We start from the raw sequence: 5,583 nt of genomic DNA, 5'->3' as shown, positions 1-5,583 counted from the left end.
CTATCTCAATCTCTTCACCATCCATACTGATGCTGCCAGTTGGCGCAGTGGTGAGAATCTTTGTTTTCTTGATGTTGAGTTTCAATCCATATTGAAGGCTGCAGTCCTTGACCCTCTGCAACAAGGGCTTCAGGTCCTCCTCAGTTTCAGCAAGCAGGGTTGTGTCATCTGCATAACGGATGTTGTTGATGAATCTTTAGAGGAATTAACAGACTAACTGCAGTTCACGTTTATTCCCTCCTGCTTGGACCTAGATGCCCCCACACCCAGTAGGAATTTGGATGGTTAGGAAGCTCATTTTTAAAAGATTTTATTTTTTTTATTTAAGGACATTAACTTGATAAATATCTGCTGTTTTTGCCTTCTTAGTGATCTTTGTCATGTACCACAATGGATGATGGAAAATAATGATATTCTAAACAAAGGAGCCTATGTTTGTAACATATATTTAATGTGCCTTAGAGTCCACCAGTTATTTAAAGGGAGAAAGATGGATAGTTCCCTTCTGTAATGATTTTCAACCTTGGTAACCCAGTTCTGTGAGACAGAACTGACTAGGTTATAAGGGAGGATATCCTGAATGAATGAAGAAGTGAAAGAAAATTACAGTTCTGGGAATAGAGTTTGTTAAAGTGGATTGTCTTTAAAACTGTGTGGGGATCTTCTTTTATTAATATTGGTGAACTGAGGTTGTTATTGTGTGCTGTGGAGTTGAAACAAATTCATAGCTGACCCTCCAACAGGTTTTCTGAGGGAGTAAATCTCCTGGGAGGAGATTGCCCTTCCTTCTCCCATGGAGCATCTGATGGTTTTGAATTATGTGCCTTTGGAATAGCAGCACAGATTCTTACCAGTAGGTTACCTGAGCTCCCTGAATAGAAGTTAATGACTTTTATCCTTTGTTGTTGTTGCTGCTGTAAGTGCCGTCAAATTGAGTGACTCGTAACGACTCTATGAACCTTGTCCTATCCTGTGCCATCCTTATCATCTCTGATATACTTGTTCCCATAGCTGCAGCCCCTGTGTCAGTTCATCTCCTTGAGGGTCTCTGATATGCAGGACTCTTATCCTAGTATAAAAGAAATGACTCTACCATTTTCACATGATGTAACACTTTTCTGTAAATCAGTGATCTTACTCCTGAGAAAAAGATGACCATCACTGTGATATTTTCAGCTACGATACTGTTTGACCTTTTCACAGATATTTGCTGTTTTACATTATGACAGGGACAGTGCCACCACTTGCCTATCAGTTTGCCATACTCCGGTGGCTTGTGTATGGTTGTGATGCTGGAAGCTATGACATCAGTATTGCAAATACCAAGAGGGTCACCCTTGATTAACAGGGTTGGTGGAGCTTCCAAACTGTGATGAAGAGGCAGGATTGACTATCTGCTTCTGAAATAACAGGCCATGCAATACTTGATGGGTAACAGAAGAACATTGCTGGATATAGTGCTGGAACAGGAGCCCCTCAGATTGGAAGACACTCAAAATGTGATTGGGCAAGAGCTGTCTCCTTAAAGTAGTTCACCATCATGGTGTGGATGGTATGGAGCTTTCACTCAATAAAACATCTTTATTTGCTTATATGGAAGCACTCAAAATGTAGAGAAACAGCTGCAAATATCCAATAATAATAGAAACTAGGAATGTATAAAATATAACTCTAGGAAAATTGGAAGTTGTAAAAAATGAAATGCATAAAGATTGACAATAGTGAGTTAGACAGACTGGTATTGGCCATTTTGAATCTGACAGTCACATGATCTACTATAGAAATGACAAATTGAAGAGGAGTGATGTGGCCTTGATCTTCAAAAAGAGCATTTCAAGGTCCAATGTTATGAATGATAGGAAACGATCCATATGCATAAAAGGAAGCACTGTTAATTACAACTATTATTCAGGTATGCTACACACCAGCCACAGAAGTGAAAAATGAAGAAATTGAGGATTTCTGTCAACTTTTGGAGTCTGAAGTTTATACATATGTTTGGGATACATTAATAGTAACTGTGACTGGAATGCAAATATTTAAAACAAATAAGAGTGACTGGTAGTTGGAAAAATGTGTCCTTGGTGACAGAATTTAAGCTGGAGATCAAATGATAGTGATTTGTTGCAAACAATTTTTATAGAACATAAATGGTGACTATATAAATACACTTCACCTGGTGGACTACAGGAATCAGATTGACTGCGTCTATGGAAGTAGATGGTAGAAAGCCCAGTATCAGCAGCCAAAGTTGGGTCACAGGCTAACTGAGAAGTAGAACATCAATATTCATGTGCAAGTTCAAATCAAAGTTGAAGAAAACAAAAACAATTTCACAAGAACCAAAATAGAACATTGAGTCAATCTCACCTGAATTTGAAAACCATCTTTTTTTAAAAAAAAAAACCAAAAAACAAAAACCATTTTAAGAAAAGATTTGAATAATTGTATGATGACTGGAGACCAGATGCAAAAGCTCATTACTAAGAAAGAAATGGATGTCAGAGACGTATATATTCTTTTGACAGTCTATGGAGTATTCATACTCTTCTCCTTTACACAACTCAAAAGCATTGATTCTTTTTCTGTCATTGGCCAACTTTCAGGAGCTTAGCAAAACAATTGCAAAAATGATTTCAGTTACTTGCTTTTGAATGTAGCACTTGTGTTTCAGTCTGCTGTGCTGGAGTGACTTGCAGGTTGCTGTGATGCTGAGAGCTATGCCATCTATATTTCAAGTACCAGCTGGATCACCCATGGTGGACTGGTTTCAGCAGAGCTTTCAGATTAAGACAGACTAAGAAGTAGTGTTGACCATCCACTTTTGAAATAACAGGTCTTTGAAAACCCTGTAAACAGTTAAGGAACACTAGCTTAGAGAAAGCTCTGTGATGTTGTTGTTGTTAGGTGCCATCAAGTTGAGTATAATTCGTAGTGACCCTATGGACGGCCAACCTGAACCCTGTCCTACCTTGCACTATCCTCATCATCTCTGAAACATTCAGGTGCATTGGTACTGTCACTGAATCTTCCATCTTCCTCTCTTTTGCTGGTAACTTGTGCCAACATGACAGGAGGAAACCATGGTGGAACCTGGGTGTTGAAGGGTGAATTGGATTTAATTGGAGGGAAGATGGAAAGAATGTGAGCAGGAGGGAGGAAGGTCGAGCTTTGTGAGAAAGGTGGCAAGTAGATGCTTTGTCTTTCAAGGCCTATCGGGAAGATAGGAGTCTCTCAGAATAGGTAGTACATAGGGTAGATGGGGCTTTGAGCCCCAAAGGACAGTAACAAAGATATGTGTATCTTTTTCTGATGACTATGCCTTTCTTCCTAGATGGCATACTTGGTAGTTGCCTCTTTTATGGACTCCCCCCCCGCCCCTTCAAATACGTCCAGTGTTTTCAAACACAAGTCAATACCTTTTTGCTTTCCTTTGACTTTCCCCAGAAGAAAATGTGTTCAATTCTAGTAGCAATTATGAATTGCCTGGGTAAGCTGTTATAATAGGGAGCTTCAGTCATACTTCAGCACACCACACTCAGTGTTTGTTTTGCCCTGGTGCTAATCTGGTAAGAATGATATCCAGCAGGAAAGTCAACATATCTGAATAAACCATCTGTTTCATAGGAATGCTAGGTTTCTGGTGAATGCTATCTGCCTGGCATGCATTTCACAGTGATGACTTATTTTACACTTCTTCCAGTGGTTCACTGGGTAGGGAGGTCTTTAGAGAGGATAATCTGGAGGGTTAAAAGTTGCATACTTTTCAGTTTAACATCCCTCAGACTCTTCCCCTTTCAGCATTTAAAGTGATAACAACAGCATCACAAGGAAATAATTTTTATCCCTTTGACACTGTGGCTTCAAGATGAGCGGGGAAGGATAAAGATTTGTTCTTCTTTTGTGATTGAGTTTGTCAGCTATGTGTGTGTCAGTGTAAGGAGATTTTCTTGAGAGCCTGGGGTTAAATGGGAGTAGGTGGGGGTGAGGCTAACTCCCTGGGGTGGGTGGAGGTATACTTCCTGCTTTTATGTTTTTAGAAGAGAGTGTTCTGGAGCCTTGAAAAACTATATACAGACTTTTTTTTTTAATCCACTAGAAGAGAGTGCATGAGTAAGAACATAAGCCTTAGTACTGTTTTGCCAGGAAAGCTGTATATAGCCAAATGTAATGTTTTCCGTGGGTGGCAATAGAATTTTTGAAGGAAGGAAGTAAAAAGAAAAAAACAAAATTCCCTTTCACAGGATTAACATAACAAGTATGACAAATTTAATTTTTAAAAAACAAAAAAAACTAACATTTTCATGGTCTCTTAGTACCTTGTTACTGCTCTTGTTATGTTCTGATAATAAGAATTATCAGTCGTATCGGCCATGGTTATCAGAAAAGTCAGAACTGATTCATAGGTGACACTCCGGGAGTAGGTTTTTAGAAGCAGTAAGTCCCATGGGAGGAGATTGCTCATCTTTTCCTCTGTGAACAATTGGTGACTTGAACTGCATGCCTTTGGGTTGGCAGTGCAGTTAGTTCCTTACCAGTAAGCCACCAGACTTCCCTTTAATCCCTTCTAGTTAGAGGCTTTGACTCCTGTGACTCATAGCAAACAATGGATCTGACCCTTGCCCTCGCCTCTGCCATCTTAGCATCTCTGGTACATGTGCACTCATTGTTACAGTCACTGGGTCAGCTGATCTTGTTGGGGTCTTCCTCTCCTCTCTCATTTAACCTTCCCCCTTTCTCAGTATGATGTCGTTTTTTCTCTAAGGACTGGCCCTTCCTAACAATATGTGCGCAGTATGTGAGATGTAATTTTACCACCCCTGCCTCTAAGGAGCACCCTGACTGCACTGTCTCTGAGACATATTTGTTCTTGTTGCCAATAGGTAATGTTCTGATAGTTGGAGAAAAGATCAAAATTGTCAATAATTTCATCTTACGTGGATCCATAATCAACACTCTTTGGTACCAACAGTTAAGAAGTCAAAGACCCATTTGCACTGGGAAAATCTCCTGTCAAGGACCTAAAGAATAGCAAAGAATAACAATGTAACTTTAAAGACTAACATATATTTGATCCAAGCCATAGTCTTTAATTACTTTATTACCTTGGTTGATATTATTTTCTGCTTATTTAGAAAACTTGCTTGGCCTCGAGTTTGAACCAACCCATAGTTGAGCCTCCACTGGGTTTCTGTGGCCCTAAATCATATGGGAGGAGAGTCCACATCTTTTTCATTCAGATATGCTGGTCAGTTTAAACTGATGGAGAGACTTTTGCTTATGAAGAATTAAAAAATGCTGAGTTTTGCATAGTTGACTAAAAGACACTGAAGAGATGCTGTTCCCCAGACAGTGTTGCCATTTGTTAGAAGAATCTGTTCTCCCTATCTACCCTCCAGTGGTATTTTTATTCTTCTATTTTATTTTTTCTATTTTATTCTTCTGTTGTTGGACAATGAATGACTAGGGAGGATAGAAGGAGAATTGACGCCTTTGAGCTGTGGTGCTGGAGAAGAGTATTGAATGTTCCATGGACTGCCAAGAAAACAAACAGATCCATCCTGGAGAGGGTTAAACCAGGCT

This window comes from Elephantulus edwardii, unplaced genomic scaffold, assembly GCF_000299155.1.
Source record: "Elephantulus edwardii isolate Elephantulus edwardi_28Jun2011 unplaced genomic scaffold, EleEdw1.0 scaffold00090, whole genome shotgun sequence".
Classification (NCBI taxonomy): Eukaryota; Metazoa; Chordata; class Mammalia; order Macroscelidea; family Macroscelididae; genus Elephantulus; species Elephantulus edwardii.
The sequence above is the reverse complement of the archived record's forward strand: the minus strand, read 5'-3'. Positions refer to the sequence as shown.